The 17,467-nt window shown below is 42.8% G+C and overlaps 1 non-coding gene across 1 annotated transcript; it reads right to left on the bottom strand.

The window, feature by feature from the left end:
• Positions 1–16,422: 16,422 nt before the first annotated feature.
• Trnat-agu22 (transfer RNA threonine (anticodon AGU) 22) lies at positions 16,423–16,495 on the bottom strand. Its single transcript has one exon. It is a non-coding gene; the product is annotated as a tRNA-Thr (tRNA).
• Between the last annotated feature and the right edge of the window lie 972 nt (positions 16,496–17,467).

The following is a 17,467-nucleotide window of genomic DNA, read 5'->3' as shown; positions in this document are numbered from 1 at the left end:
GGAGAAGGAGAAGGAGGAGGAGGAGGAGGAGGAGGAGGAGGAGGAGGAGGAGGAGGAGGAGGAGGAGGAGGAGGAGGAGGAGGAGGAGGCGGCGGCGGCGGCGGCAGAATCAAGATGGAGACTGAGAAGGATGACCCAGATCCGGGTGGTCCTAAATTGGCAAAGTAGCTGGGATGGATTTCTGTAGGCAAATTTATCTTATCTAGGTGGGCAGTTTATATCCTTATCAATTGGTTGTAAGTTTATTGTGTGGCAGTATTGGAGATTGAGAATTTAACACATAAATCTGATTGTTGGGTTACAGTTTGTCGAGTCTTGATGTTATTGGTAGCTGGGACTGGAGTGTTCCTGGCTGGTCAGGGCTGGCCAGGGTGACAGAGAAACTGCTGGGACTAAAAGATAGCTAGGCTAATGTGGGGTGGTGCCACTGAAGCCAGATGCCGCTGAGATAAATTAGGTTAGCTCTATATGGCCCTAGGGTGCCAGAACCAATGCCAGGGAGTGATCGCCCGGGTCCGAGAGTATCAGGGGCCCAGCGTGGAGCAGTGATGTGAAGGAACCAGTTATGCCCTTTTTAAATATACCGCAACAGTTTGACCTAAAAACAAAAACAAAACAACCTAGTATTCTCGTTGCTTTTATAGGAATGGGTATGTTTTGGAGGTCCTGATGCCTTGCTCTGGAATGCAGAATTTTTTTTTTTTGGTTCTTTTTTTTTTTTGGAGCTGGGGACTGAACCCAGGGCCTTGTGCTTCCTAGGCAAGTGCTCTACCACTGAGCTAAATCCCCAACCCCATGGAATGCAGAATTCTGCCTGGACTACTTGATGTGCAATTTTCCTGTTCATTAATCACGCCTTTCCTAACTCTTTTTTGATCATACTGGCTTCCCTCTACCTCACTTAGGCTAGTGTTCTGCAAAAATCCACAGAGCTCTGTGTCCAGGTCTAGAGAGGGCTCAGGATGTGCGTTTTAAGTATCTTCTAGGAAACTAGGTATTTAGTGGCTCATGGACCAAACTTTAACCCCTTCTCCAATATAAATGATACAGTATTACTACCTGCCAATTCATAGTGCACATGAACTTACTGTTATCATGATTGTTACTATTTTTGTTTGTATAAATCATCTTTTCCCACCCTAGAATAAAAACTCATTGCACCAGAGTAAACTCACTCTGAACTCCCAAATCTTCAATATTACAGTCAGCCCTTTGCATGTTTACAGAATGAAGTGTGTGCATGCTCGTGTGTGTGTGTGTGTGTGTGTGTGTGTGTGTGTGTATTATTTTCATATGCAAATGAGCTCTTAATCCCAAACTTCTGGGATTTGCAAATTTATTAGTAAATTGAAACTTTCCTTCAATAGTCCTCTTAATTAAGGTGGCTAATTTTGTGGAGGTTTGTGCTTAGACAAAAAGATCACCTCAACAGTTTCACAAATTATTTTCTTGGAAAGTGCTAACTCATGAAACTCCAGCAAAACGCTTCAGTGAAGACGCTTTCATCTCAGATACCCTGAAGAGAGGGAGGGTAGTCAACATGGTGATAAACTTTCTATCCATTGGAGAACAGGTATTAATTTAATTTCTTATTCACCGGAGATGACAGTCTTAGGTCACCTTGCTGCCATTCATCTGAAGGTCATAGACTTCCTCTGCCCTACGGCCACCTGCCTCCCATCTGTAGAACAGGTGAGTCTGGCTCACACAGAGGCACTGATGCGAACCCTGATCAGACGGTTGCTGAGGTCCTGCACGAGTGTGGGGTGCTTTCCCGATTGGTGAGATAACGTTTTTCTTGTGAGAAAATACTGCTGTGGGGGAGGCAGGATGCTAGGCTGCACGGGTACTGGTCTAGTTCATTGCTAGCGAGAAATAGAGTGGTGGATTGTGCGCTCAGTTCCAGGAGAATTCAGTTAACTGGCCCCGATGAAAGGAGCTCGTTAGAACCCTGATTTGATAGTTTTCTCCCTCGGTTGACTGTGTTGAGATTTGGTCTTTTGCTGTGTATTGTAATGTTAAGTGAGGGCTCCCTCTGCAGGGACACTATGTGACCCTGTCCTCAAATTATTTCTGATTGGTAAATAAAGATGCTGTCAGCCAATAGCTGGGCAGAAGATACATAGGCAGGTTTTAGGATTCCTGGGCTGGAGGTTGGAGGAAAACCCTGAGGGAGAAGAAGGTGAAGGAGGAAAGAGAAGTCGGTTAGGTAAGTCATGAAACATGGCCCTGAGGGCTGACCAATTGGGGTTAAGAGCAGGGTCATTGATAGGAAGTAGATTCTAATAGCATAGAGGGTAGATATCAGCTCAGCTCTTGTGTAGTTTAAAGCTTATTGAAAATACAAGGTCGTGTGAGTCTTTTATCCAGGAACTGAATGGTTAAAATGGGGTAGAAACCCCAGATTGGGGTTAAAAATCTCCACAGCATACTGTGTTGGTAGATATTCATATTGGCTTATTTAAGAAGACTAGGGTGAAAAACCATATTTCGAATGTCAAATACTAGTTAGAAATCATGGGCCTTGACTTTGACATTCAGGAAATGGAGGACATCACACGGAGCTTGACAATAATGAATAGCTCTATTTTAAAGACAGAAATCTCTATTTTACTATAACAGATAATTAATCAAGCACATTCTCTTCAACTATAGTCTGGGCACTCATAATAACTTCATATATCAAGAAAAACACCACTACAATGAAGTAATGCAAGTTCTCTTCTTTTTTTTTATAGCTGTTGGGGCCAAACATTGTGCTTGTAAGGCAAGCATTCTACTATTGATCTAAATCCCTGATCCCACCACTCTTGTCTCCTTCTCCCTCCCACTGTCTACCTTCTTCCTCCTCCAAATCACCTTTTCTCTGATTCTCTGTCTCTCTTGTCCGTCACTCTATGTTTCTCTCTTCCTTTCTTCAGCATTTGAGAGAAAACATGTGACATTTGTTTACCCTGTACCGGCTAGTTTTTGTCAGCTTCATACAAACTAGGGTTGCTGGAAAGAGAGAGTCTCAGCTGAAGAATTGCTACCATCAGAGTGGGCTTGGGCATATCTGTGGGGTAATTAAAAAAATGTTATAATGAAGAAAAAAACCCTTTGCATACAATATATTTTGATCATGATTTCCCCTTCCCCATATCCTCCCATCTCTTGCCCACTTTCTCATCCACCCAAGTCCACGCTCTTTCTTTCTCTCCTTTAAAACACAAACAAGACAACAGTCAAATAAGTCAAATTTTCAAAAAACAGAAAAAGAAACCCAAGAAAAACACACACACACACACACACACACACACACACACACACACACACACACACACACACTCACACACACACACAAAACTCATAGAAGAAAATTGGAAACCATAATACGCAACCATAAGATCAATAAGACAGAAAGTGCCCAAAGAAAAATATGAGACAAAAGAAATACACAAAAGTACCGTTGAGTTTGTTTTGTGTTGGCCACCTACTATTGGGCATGGGGCCTTAAGTGTGGCTAATATACTCAGTGACACTCAATTAAAGAAAACTAATTTTTCCCTTTGTAAGCAGATGATAACGTTAGGTAGGGGTGGGGACGTCTCATCCTCAGCTCTGAGAACCTGTCTGGCTTGATCCTGTGCAGGCCCTGTGCACACTTCCTCGGTCTCATGTGCATCAGTCCTGTTGTATCTGGAAGATACTGTTTCCTTAGTTATCCATTCCTTTTGGTGAAGAGACATGCGATATCCTGCCCCATCTCTGCATTAGTCCTTAGCTTGCACTCCTTTGTTCTTGAGCTGAGCTAAAGCTACCAGCACCCCCTCCCCCTCCAGTACCCCTCCCTCCCCTAGATGCTGGCCTTGGGAGGAGATGAAAGGCAGCCTACCCTAGCCTTCACAGCACCCAAACTTGCCTTCTCTCTCCTGATTAACAACCAGCATTTTCCCAGCTGAAGGAGGCAGGAGCCAATATCCTTGAAGTGGTAAAAGCCCACTCTTGGACTATGGGAAAGAAGCAATTAAGTGTTCCCAGACAGCTGTGACCAGTTGGTAAAATACACTAGCTTTTGATAATAGAAGGAATTGCTTCTTCCCAGGTCAGAAAGGTCTTTTTCCAGTTGCTCGATTCTGCCCCACAGGTTTGAAGTATGATACTCCTTTACCCCCTCCCCAATCATGTAACACCAAAGCTTGAGAATGCCAGTTTACCCATAATCCTATGTATATATATCTCAAGCCCCTGGACTTGAGCATTGCATTCCTAATCTGTGGAGCAGGGAAGGATTGCGGGATCCCCATCAGACTCGTATAATAAAGACTCTCTTTGTTCTTGTGTTGAACTCAAAATTCCTGGTGGTCTCCTGGGGTTCCTGTGAAAAGGCATAACACTGGCTCTTATAATGTTTTGCCTCCTCTTCCACATAGCTTCCCTGCCCCAATGGCAGGGGTTTGATGAAGATATCCGGTCTAGGACTTAGTGTTTTAAGGTCTCTTATTCTCTGCACATTGTCCAGTTGTGAGTCGATGTGTAAATTTCAACCTATTGCAAGAAGCTTCTCTGATGTGGGTTGAGTGACACATTGATCTATGGGTACAGCAGAATGTCATTAGGAATCATTTTATTGCTATGCTTAATTAGCAGAACAATGATATTTAGTTTTCCCCTAGACCCATGGTCTATCTAGTCTTAGGTTTTTGGTTATCTGAGCAGTGTCAAGCATGGATTCCAGGTAGTGAATTGGCCCTAAACCAAAACAGAAAGTGGTTGGTTATTTGTGGGCTAACTTTTTGATAAATGACTAATGTGGGAAGGCTCAACCCACTGGGGTGGCGGGGGCAGAGGGGGGAAGCCCTGGGAACACTCAGCCCACTGGGGGCAGGGCCAAAATCCTGGGAAGGTAGTTCTGGGTTTGTCATGGTTTGAATATGCTTGACCTGGGGAGTGGCACTGTTTGGAGGTGTGGCCTTGTTGAAGTAGATATGTCATTGTGGGTGTGGGCTAGGACCCTCATCCTAGTTGCCAGGAAGTCAGTATTAGCAGCCTTCAGATGTAGAACTCTCAGCTCCTCCTGTACCATGTCTGCCTGGATGCTGCCATGTTCGTGCCTTGATAATAATGAACTGAATCTCTGAACCTGTAAGCCGGCCCTAATTAAATGTTGTTCTTATAAGAGTTTCCTTGGTCATGGTTTCTGTTCACAGCAGTAAAACCCTTTTATACAGACAGGGCTGTATAAAAAAGCAAGTTGAATAAACCATGATAGTAAGTTGTGCTTCTCCATGGTCTCTGCTTCAGTTCCTGTCTTCAGGTTCCTGCTCTGAGTTCCTGTTTTAGCTTCCTTTGACAATAGACTGTAAACTGTAATCCAAGTAAACCCTTTCCTCCTCAAGTTGCTTTTGGTAATGGTGTTTTATCACAGCTCCAGAGAAATAAATCAGAATACTTTCAAGCACACTCTCTTCCTTACCTCTCCCATTGAATTCCTTCTACTGTCATGTCCCACAGACACATTTAAAGCTACATTCTGCATCTGAAGGAACAATGTCCTATGTTTCTTTTTGAGTCTGATATTTTCTTTGGTGTATTAAAAATACTTTCCCTTGTCTCCACTATAGGGAGGACTCCTGTTTTTGTAGTCAGAATGAATCATCTCACCAGCATAAGAGATCTCTCTTTGATAACTAATACAGAGAAAAGTGTCATTCATTGTGATCTGGTGACAGTCTTAACTTCTAGTTCAATGGAATCATTGTTGTGTCTTCTACTGGGAAATTATAATTCTTCCTCTGAAACTAAGACCACTAGGCAAGTAGAGCATAAGTTTGTAAGAACAGAAAACAAAATGTAGTGGGAAAGTGGATTAGTTACTTTTATATTGCTGTGATAAAACACAACTAGGACTTACAAAAGAAAGCTTTTAATTTGGCTTATGGTTTCAGAGAGTTAGAGTCTATGATAGTGAAACAATGGTATAATGGCAGAACAGCTAAGAACTCACATAGGAGTTCAAGCAGTAGTCTATTCGGGATGCCACAAATCTTTTGATACCTCAAGCCCACCCACAGTGACACATCTCCTGATCCTTCCTAAACAGTTCCAACAACTGGGGACCAAGGTTTTAAAAAAATATGAGTCTGTGATGACTGGTTTTATTCAAACCACCACAGAAGTTCAGCAGGCCTAATAAATGGATGTTGCATTTTCAGTTTTCAGTCCTTGATGTGGTCCCATGATTTCCAATTATTGGAGAAAAAGCATCATGTTAGACACTATTTCAGAGAATGTACAGCATTCTGAGGAGATTCTCCAAGCTCTCTCTACTGTCATGGAGCTTGTATTTCAGCTTTACTCCAGAAGACCACTTTTTAAAAAATAAAATTAGCTTATTCTGGATGGTGGGAACATGGCAAACAGGGAATTTCATGAGATTTGGCCTATGCTTTTTGACTCTGAGTGAGTTCCTTGATTATAAGCAATGCTGTTTAGAATTTCATGGTCCTGGATAGGGGGTTTATATGGCCTGGAAGGTAGTTTTGGAAGAATTGGGTTAGGAAGAGCAAATCTACATTGTCAGTAAGTGGCTATTCCAATAATGACAAAACTCTGTCCCTTTCATGATGTGGCCTATTCACTTTATGCTACTTAAATAAGATGTTTGGTAAAGGAATTGAAAAACAACTGATTTTGTTTTTCTGACAGTTCTGGATGCTATGAAGCCCAAGATGGAAGTGTCAATGGATTTGATGTCTAAGAAGAGCTTGCTCTTCATAAATGGTCACTTCTGTGTACTTTCATAATAGTAGGTAAAATTGGACCCAATGTCTCTTATAAAGTCACTAGCCATATCCTAATGATCACAATTTTTAATGCTATAATATTTTGTTTATTCTTTGAGAATTTCATATCTGTATAGAATTTATTTTAAACATACTTATCCCTCATTACACACTTCCTGATGTTCCTTTTTATTATAGATCTGTGTAAGAGTAGCAACTAATAACTACATGACTCAGTCAAGACTAGGCTGTCTTGAAATCTCCTCTACCAATACTATTAATCCAAACCTCTCCAATTTAGCCTTGGGCAGATTTTTTTTTTGGACTAGGCAAAAGGCAGCCACATTCTTCACCAAAATATCTCAAAAGGGGTCTCTAGGCCACTTATTAATGTTTTTCTCCTCTCAAACCTCTTGAACTGGACCATATTAATCTATATTGTCCCCAGTACAACTGTTGTCTATATTCATACTAGTGTAGCCCATAAACCCCACTTAACACATTTAACTGCTTTTCTAATCCAAAGTCCCAGAGTCCACATTCTGTCCACAAACAGTAAGGTCAGGACCCTCACAGCAGTGTTCTATTGCTATGAAGAGATACCATGACCACAACAACTCTAATAAAAGAAAGCATTTCACTGGGACTGGCTTACAGTTTCAGGGCGTTAGTCCATTCTTGTCATGGCAGGGAGCATGGCAGAACACTGGCAGGCATGTTGCTGGAGACATAGCTGAGTGTTTTACATTTGGATCTCAGGCAGAAGGAAGAGGGAAATGTTGTGACTGGCTTGGGCTTTTGAATTCCTCTGACATACTTCTTTTAACAAGGCCACACCTCCTAATCCTTTCACTCTCTGGTGTCCAAACATTCAAAACTATGAGCCAATTTGTCAATGTTTTCCTACACTACAGCCCTAGAAACAATGGAGCTGGGGGGACACAGATGGAAATCTCCAGAAACTTTAGCTGAAACAAATCTTATTTTCCTCCTTTAAGTTGAATTTCTTAGTTTTTTTTTCTCCCAATACTGATGAAAAGCAGACTAATACAAAACATACTTGTTCATCTTGGGGGTTTACATGGGAAGATAAGAGCTAGAGAGTTGGCTCAGTGGGTTAAGGTTCTTGTCCCCAAGGAAGATGTTATGGGTTTGGTAATTAAGATCAAAGGTAGGAGAGAACTGATGGCAGAGAGTGGTCCTCTGACTTTCTCATGCTCTCCGTGTTCTGTGTTCTGTGTGTATCCTTCCAAAGATAAATAAATACATGTAATTAAGTAATGAGACAGTTCTGATCCCTAATACTGCAGCACGCATAGTGGTGACGATCTCTGAGGAGAGTTGTGAACACTAGCATGCTCTATCAGTATCGTCCTCAGACTCAACACTAAGCTACTTGGAGCTCCTAAATGGACCCTTTCTTCTTTCAATGTAATCATACTTCTGCTTGCTACTGTTATCATTTGACGCTCACAATTATGCTGATATTTTCATGCCTTAATTAAATCAATTTTCTTCTTTAGCAGTTGAATGGATTCTACTTCAAATTGAGAAGCCACGATAGCAGCCATTCCGAGAAAAAGAAAATCACTTTCTCTTTTGCAAAAGCATCAATGTTTTGGTTTTGTTCAACACGAATGAGAAAACAACAATGACAAAAATCTATGTACTGTAGGTTTGGAAGAGTTACCTTGTTGTTAGGGAGTAGACTGATTTAATCAAGCCCCAAATTTATCTGATTTTTTTCCTGAGACATTCAGTCTCTTTCTGAGAAGATAACATGTTATACCACAAGCCGTTGATATCAGTAGAGAGAGAAAAAGCATTGAAGTGGAACAGGAGAACTCATCTCTACCCTTCTCCTGTGCCATTTAAAACCATGTTACCTTGGTCATCAATGACAACTCTGCTTCATCTTCATAGTCTGGTGACATGAGGATGGCCATGAAGTCTCAACCAACACTCTTTTCAGGACAAACAGCTCTAGGGTATGTCAACAGCTCTTTGGACCCTTGGATTAGAGTGCAGATTTAAAGTACACATAGCGAAAAGTTTTTTATTTTTGACTGAGGTACTAATGCACACTAATTCTTTAGGTGCAGACAAAAAAATGGAGGTCATTTGAAGTTGTGATGAGGTGCACTGAGTGATAAAATGATTAGTAAAGAATATTAGTGTTGCAAATCTAGGATGTCTTAATCCAACTATTAGTATCCCTAAAATAATCTAAGCCCCTCCCCTGATCTTCTTTCTCCATTAAAAAATATTTGTTGAAGAGTACCATACATAAAGAACAGAAAGCCAGCCAGTCTTAAGTATATAAACAGAAGCATTTAGATGTAAGTGCATATTTACATAGCTGTCACCTTTTACAAGAGGCAAAAGAGTTTGTGAAACATTTGATCACCTTGAAAATGTTCATTTTGCTTCTTTACCATCAGTGTCTATCCCATTATTCTCCATCCATTTCCAGAGGCAACAGTTCTTCTAGTGTTTCTCATTGATGATCTCGAATGTTAGATGAATGTAATTGCATAGGTTTTACTGTGGAATGGACTTTCTTCATGGGACATAGTTATCCTATTGTGTCTATAGGTAATTAAATAACAATGTTTAGTGTTTTACTATATTAATATATGTCTTAGGGTTTTACTGCTGTGAACAGACACCATGACCAAGGCATCTCTTATAAGGACAACATTTAATTGGGGTTGGCTTACAGGTTCAGTCCATTATCATCAAGGCAGGAGCATGGCAGTGTCTAGGCTGATGTGGGGCTGGAGGAGCTGAGAGTTCCACTTCTTGTTCTGAAGGCAGCTAGGAGAAGACTGAATTCCAGGTAGCTAGGACTAGGGTCTTAAAGCCCATGTCCACCCACACCCAAAGTGACACACTTATCCAACAAAGCCACACCTGCAAGGCCACACATCTTAATAGTGCCACTCCCTGGGCCAACCATATACAAACCATCACAATATACTTCAGCTTGTTTATCTGTTGATGGACATTTGTTTATAGATTTTGGCTACTATGTTTAAGAGCATTCTCCTACATATCCTCTGGTGGATATATGCATTTATTTATTTCTCTTGGATGTATTCTTAGAATGAACTTGTCTAGGGAAGTTTAGATAGACTATGTGCTACTCTGGGCTTTGTTTTAGGTAGGAAGCTCTTTTGGAATTTTAATTGACTGAGAAAACAATCATTTTGAAAGAATCTCAGAAGCAGAGGATTAGAAAGTTGGACTTAAAAAAGTGGTGTATAGAGTCATTTTTGTTTAGACCTAAGCACATGGGACTTGTAGAAGAACGTGGCAGTAAAGAAGCCAGGTGGGCAGCAGGGGTCACACTTGGGGAGATTACACAGGACAATGACAGAGTCTGAGGTAATGTTGTAGTGTCTGGGTGTGCTGCATGGATTATGTCAACCTGACACAATGTAGAGTTATCTGAAAGGAGGGATCCACAGTTGAGGAAATGCCTCCATAAGATTCAGTAGGATATTTCTTGATTAGTAATGGGTGTGGGAGGGTCCAGCCCATTGTGAGTAGTGCTATTCCTGGGGAGATTGAACAAAGTCATGGGGAACAAGACAGAAGGCAGCACCCCTCCATCAGCTTCTGACCCCAGTCCCTGCCCTACTTGAGTTCCTCTCTTGACTTCCTTTGATGACGAACAGGGATGTGGAAGCATAAGTTGAGTAAACCCTTTCCTCCCCAAGTTTCTTTGGTCATGGTGTCTCATCATAGCAATAATAACCCCGACCAGGGCAATGGGAGTTCCTGCTTACACTGAAGGATTGTTTAGACCTGGTAAGGATAGCGGTGGAGGTGGGGCCCTCGAGATGCATACCAACTGTTCTTAGTTTCCTAAGAGGAGAATGGAGTTCAAGCTAGAAGATGCAGTCATTTCTCAGGGTCCCAAACAAGGAGCTGACTCTGCCTAACATTGCCTGTGGTTCTTGTTTCATCTCCACTTCCTGTGGCTCCTCAGACGTGATGTGCTGCAGGACAGGCTCCCGGATCATTCCAATATGTTGTGGGATAAACAGTGTCTCCCAGAGATGTGGAGACTCCCATTCCCAGGAATAACACCTTTGGACATTCTCAAGTTAAGACTAGGTCATTGGTGTGGGCCCTGATCCAAGATGACTCTGCCTTTATTATGTGGAAGAGCAGGTGCCCAGAGAGGAAAGACCCAGAGACCCAAAGACACAATGAAACCATTATAGGCAAAGACAAGCAATGCCTGAGGCTATAGATTAAGGGCAACGTTTGCAACAGAGTCTTTCTCAAAGCTATGAGGGAACCAAGTCCACCACCTAGAGTTTGGACTTCTTGTAGCAAGAACCCAGTGACTGGATTCTGCTGTTTGAGCCCTGACCCTGCAGTGCTTTGTTGTAATAGTTTCAGAATATGTACAGTTAGCCACAGCTGAGATTTGCTGACCTGCATGTGTTAGTTGCTCAACTGTTTCCTGTGGATTATGCCAGAAAGGCAGTTTTTAAAAGATTAACTTGCTGACCCATATGGAAATTTCCCAAGCTTGCTGTAACCACAGTAAATACCCCGTACTCCTAGACTTGAGGCTCTCACTTCTGACCTGCTACGATGGTGACAGCGAGAGACCTTATCTGTGAGCTTGTAATAAAGACCCTTATGTGTTTGCATCAGAATTGGCTCCTCGGTGGTCTTTGAGTGCTGCAACTTGGGCATAACATTAATTTTTGATATTAATGGTTTGGGATGGATATCAGGTTAGCCTTCAGTGCCTTGGCTCAAATTACCCTTCTCTTCACCCTTAACATTCACACAGCTAGAACTCACCATACCCTAAAACGAGGCTGTCTTTGAAGCCACCATCTCTGAACCTTTTATATTTATTATAAGCTTTGGCACTATAGCTGGGCAGATTCTCACTAATTCTAACCCCACAATACCGGTCTGGCATATGTCATGCCATGTGGCCTGTTACCTCTCTGTCTCTAGTCCCAGCACTTACTGTTTCCTCTGTGTCATTTGGAGACTTCTCCCGTGCCTGACTCTCTTCCAGAATTCCCATCTCTTCCCTGAAGTCCCATCTTCTTTCTTTCTACCTTTGATAAAGGCCTTCAGATTTTTTTTTTTTTTTGGTTCTTTTTTTCTGAGCTGGGGACCGAACCCAGGGCCTTGCGCTTCCTAGGTAAGTAGGCCTTCAGATTTTTAATAAGCCAATTGGAAGGTGGTGGGAAAAATGGGCTCCACTGATACCAAATAGTCTTACTGTTGCTTAGGTTCCTGTGCTTGCCTCTCACCATCAGGTTGTCTCTGGTGTTAGCTTGTCTTGCCGTTTCTGACAGTGGCTTGACCCTGCTGTAGGCCTGTGTGTCAGCTCCTGTAGAACTGTTTTCCTGTCTTCTTTCAGCTGGTTCTGGGAACAGAGTGCTCTGCTCTCAGGTGTGTAGGTGCTCCTGGTGACTGCCTTTCAGGTCTCTCGGTGTAGGCAGGAACCCGAAAGGTCCTGCCTCTGTTCGCCCCTAGGTCCTTGTGCCCAGGGGGTACCAATGGCACTAGGCGATTTCCTCTTGGGTCAGTAATGTGGGCAGAGAGTAGTCTCCTCTGATTTCTCAGGAGTGTCTGCACTTCTGAGGGTCCAGCTCTCTATCACATGGGATTTGGGTGCAGGAAGCTGTTTGACCAGTTCAGTTCAGTTCTGGGCGCAGACCAGAACTGTAGGTACCTGCGGATGACTTCTGTATTCCTGTATCCAGAGGCACTATGCAGTTTCCTCTTGGGCCAGGGATGTGGGCAAAGGTGGGCAGAAGTGGCAGTCTATCCTGCAGTCTCAGGATGGTCTGCACTTCTGGGTGTTCAAATCTCTACCCCCTTCCTATATTTTTTTATGATAATAATATAATTACATTGTTTCCTCTTTCCCTTCCCTCTCTCCAAATTCTCTCATACACCTTCCTTGTTATTTATCAAATTCATGACCTCTTTTTTTCATTAATTGTTGTTACATGTATATATGCGTATTCATATATATCATATACATATACAGATATACATATACATACATATTCAGATACATATTCACATACACATTCACATACCCATTCACATATTCATTTACATATTCATATACATATCATATTGCCACATACATCATATATATACACATGCATATTAATAATCACATTCATATTCATATACAAAGTCATGTACATATTCATATACATATTTATATACATACGCATATACGTCATATACTTCATATACATCATATACATCAATCACATACATCTTAAACAACACATACACATACACATATACATATACATACTCCTAAACCTGCTCAATCTATATAATGTTCTTTGCATATACATTTTCAGGGCTGCCCATATGGTATTGATAATCAATTGGTGTGATCTTCCCTGAAGAAGACGGTTTCCTCCACTCTCAGCATTCCTTTGCTGGTGACGTTCTTTGTGTAGGGCCCAGGCCTTGTTGGCTCCTCCCTGTTTGTTTTGGCGTGTCTTCTGTTGTCCTTGCTCAGCTCATGTTTGGGCAGTCATGTGGCTGAGACATTATCCATACAGCTCCTGAGATTCCAGGAAGACACAGTCTTACAGCAAACTCCCCGAGCTTCTGCATTTTACAGTCTTTGCATCTCCTCCTCCGCACAGTGTTTTGTAGTTTAGCCATCAGAATTGAGCTCTACAACTCGGCATTTTGATCAGTTATGGCTTTGCAATGGCTTCCGTCTATTTCGAAGAGAAGCTTTCTTGATGATGGCGAGGTCTGCGCTTATATCTGAAGATGCACCATCTTTAAGAGCTCCCAAGGACTCAAACCCTTTAAAATGTTACTGTGTATTTCTCTCTCCTCCAAATAAATCAACATCAAAGGGAAGGAATTCCCTATGAGGTCATGGCTTTGTGCTGGCGATGGTCACAACCACGCTAATGTTACCAGCCTTCCTCTTGCACTTGCCATCCTTAAGGGAAGTGCTGTGGGCAAGAATGGACTCCTGGGCAATCTCGAGTTTTCATGCTCTACCTGAGAGGTCAGTAACTCACCATGAGAGGAAGGACCAGGAGCTTGGTGATTCTTTTCAGGAGCTTGGTGATTTGTGGCACACAGTGGCAGGAAGAGTCATGGAAGCATGATAAACCCTTTGGAGGAAATATTGTTAGGTAAAATTTGCTGGGGCTGGGCAGAAACATCTCCTGAGGTGATTTCTGAGGAACACTTGTTTCTGGCCTCAGAAGGCTACTAGGCGCCTTCTGGAGGAAGTTGCCTAGCGTCTTCTTGCCCAGTGTTTGGGCATCTCTGTGTAAACCAGTGTGTGTTCCCCTGAACTGCTCTGAGCTCCCTTGCTGCTGTCTGTGTGGTTCTCAGAGAGGGGCCACTGGTATGAAGCTTTTCCCCAAACTTTATTAACTGCTGGTTGATTGTTTTTTAATCATGTCTTTGAGGCTGGTGATCTGCAGAGTGCTGAGTGAAAACACAAACTTCAGATTGTTTTCTGGAACATTCTACCCAAACCATCTCAAGTCAGAAAGTAGAGAACTTTCTTGTCTTTCCTGTTTCCTTCCACTTCCTCTAAATTTCTATTTCTTATTCTTCTTTGAGTCTTTGTCAAACAGAACTTGCTTTTTCATTAATTTATTTATTCAATTTACATCCAGATCTCAGCCCCTGCTTCCTCTCCTCCCTCTTCTCCCAGTCCCAAGCACCTCCTTCCATTACCCCTTCCCCCTCTTCCTCAGAAAAGGGGAAGATGCCCCCATGAGTACCAACCTGCCCTGGCACATCAAGACTATGCACATCCTCTCTCATTGAGGCCAGACAAGGCAGTCCAGCTAGGAGAAGAGTATCCAAAGTCGGGCAACAGATTCAGAGACAGTCCCTATTCCAATTGGGACCAACAATTTTAGGGAACCCACATGAAGACAAAACTGCACATCTGCTACAAATATGTAGGGAGCCTAGGTCCAACCCCTGTGTGCTCTTTGGTTAGTGGTTCAGTCTCTGTGAGCCCCCATGGGCCCAAGTCATTTAGCTCTGTAGGTCTCTTGTGGTGCCCTTATCCCATCTGATTCCCAATCCTTCCCCACTCTTCCACATGATTCCCTAAGCTTGAGCTCTGCCTAATGTTTGGCTGTGGGTCCCTGAATTTGTTTCTATCAGCTGCTCGATGAAGCCTCTGAGGAGTCAGTTGTGCTAGGCTCCTGTCTGCAAGTATAACAGAGTATCATTAATAGTGTCAGGCTTGGCTCTCTCCCATGGGATGGGTCTCAAGTTGGGCCAGTCATTGGATGGTTGTTCCCTCAATCTCTGCTCCATCAGCATGCCTACACCTCCTGTAGCCAGGCAGGATTTCCAGTGGAGGGAGGGGGACAACAACCCACTCACAAAACCTTCAAACCAAAATTTGTTCTCCCTACGAGATGTGTAGGGATTAAAATGGAGCAGACGGAACTTTTGGACAAAACGCTCTAAATGAACTGATGTACGTATGGTAGCACTTTAAGAGACGTAAGACAGGTTATTTGTTCAGTTTAGGCCTTAATTTATTCATCTGTGAGATGAGAAAGATTGGGATCTGATTGTCAATGTCTCACAAATATTTAATTTCATGATTTTTTTTTTAGAGAAGAGCATAATTTAGAACCCCAAGGTGGTAACTGCCTAGTTTAGGGTAAAAGAATATTGCAAATGATGTTACCAGCAAACAGTTCGGAATGACACTTAGCTTGTGTCAAATTGTGTGTGCAAATTAGAGGGCCTGTGTAAGTGTAGAGGGGGAAAGCAATGAGCCCAGAGCTCTTTAGCCCTTTACTAGTTTTACTTGGTACATTAGGCACTCAACAGAGCCCCTCAAACAGTGATTTAATGAGAATGTATTTGGCTTTAGAGATATAAAATGCATTTGCTACATGGAAGGGCTTTGCTCTATGTCTCCTGAAGCACTCTTAACAACAGCACAGAGGTTAGCCTCAGTGTGAGAGGAAGGGAAGCCCTCCATCAGCGTAAGCAACTATCCCTTATTTCAGTAACTCTTAATCTATGACAGCTCCTTGCAGAACCTGCAGATTGGACCTAGAGGGCTCAGAACTTGAGAATGGTGGATGTAGACTTGGCTGTGTGAGGTTGCTAACATTTTTTTTTCTATAAAGAGTCAGGTAGTAAATGTTTAGCGTGTGCTCTTAGGTCACCTCTGTAGCTATTCAAGTATACTATGTGGCACAAAGCAGCTTTAGACAATGTATAGGTAACTGGATGAGGCTGCAGGCATAGAAAACTTGATATACAAAGCAAGAGGCAGGCTGGATCTGGCCCATGGGCTCTAGATGAAAACAGACACACGTCAATATACATCTGTAAATGGGTAAAAGAACCCTCACCAGAGCCATGTCTTGCTAGCGCCATGATCTCAGACTTCCAGTGCGGTTGCTCCTTCATGGTTTTAAGTTACCCATAGTAGTCATGGGTAACAACCTGGGCAAGCCCCAGGAAGGGATGTCTGCCATGCTTCAGAGCTGAGGCGCTCAGTGGAGACCCCTCCTCATGGACCTTGGTGAAGGTCACAGGTGGCAATGGAACCCATTTGCAAGGATAACCCACGAAACACCGCTATTCTATGGCACCCAACTTTTTTTTTTCTTTTCTTTTTTTTGGAGCTGGGGACCGAACCCAGGGCCTTTCGCTTACTAGGCAAGCGCTCTACCACTGAGCTAAATCCCCAACCCCTGGCACCCAACTTTTAAAGTGTGGGATCTTGGGATTAATTTCTGGTTTAATGCTTGCAAGGCAAGCACTTTCCCGGCCGAACCATTTCTCCAACCTCAGTAAGCTTCTGTTTTTAGCAAATACGTTCTAATCAGTGTGTCAAGAATGCTGGTTTCAAATTCAGACACCACAGAAATGTTGGTAGTCTCGGAGGAAGTATGGTTCGGGGACAAGTTCTGAGTGAGAGACACTAAGGCCAAAGGGTTCTGAAAAGTGCTCTACAAATTGTTCCATTGATCAATATTTAGAAATTCATAGTCACAGCCTCAGGCTGGCAAAGCCTTCAGCTCCATTAGGAAGTTCATAAAGATACCTCACTTTTATCACAGCAGTCAAGGGGAGAATAGATTGATTTTCTGAAGATCTAATTTAAAGTAAATATTGGGGGGCTGGGGATTTAGCTCAGTGGTAGAGCGCTTACCTAGGAAGCACAAGGCCCTGGGTTCGGTCCCCAGTTCCGAAAAAAAGAACCAAAAAAAAAAAAAGTAAATATTGGTGGAGGGAAACATGTAAGTGGATTCTGCTTTCAAAGTGGGGGGTAGGGGGATCTGAGAAGGTTCCAGAACATGAGTTGGTTTGAACAAGAGCTCTGGGTACACAGCCAAGGATTTTCTGTACTTTGATGAGACCTGGCAATCAATGAAAATCCTCTCTGAATGGTCACTGCCTAGTTCCACACAGTCTCTATGTCCCGCCCCTATAGGGCCAACCTTAAGCGTCGTGAATGTGTGAGTGTTGCCCATGAACCAAAAAGAACATAGCTTTTTAAAATAGGAAATGGGGTGCAATGCACACTCATCATTCAGCACATGGGGCTGTGGCTATTGCATAATGGAACTTACTGTTGGGGCAGGCACATAGAAGTAGACTTCTGCACGGGTGGTAGATCATAGAAAAGACCGTGCCACACGGCTGAGCTGTAACCTGGG

Source organism: Rattus norvegicus, chromosome 7 (assembly GCF_036323735.1).
Source record: "Rattus norvegicus strain BN/NHsdMcwi chromosome 7, GRCr8, whole genome shotgun sequence".
Classification (NCBI taxonomy): domain Eukaryota; kingdom Metazoa; phylum Chordata; class Mammalia; order Rodentia; family Muridae; genus Rattus; species Rattus norvegicus.
The sequence above is the reverse complement of the archived record's forward strand: the minus strand, read 5'-3'. Positions and strand labels throughout refer to the sequence as shown.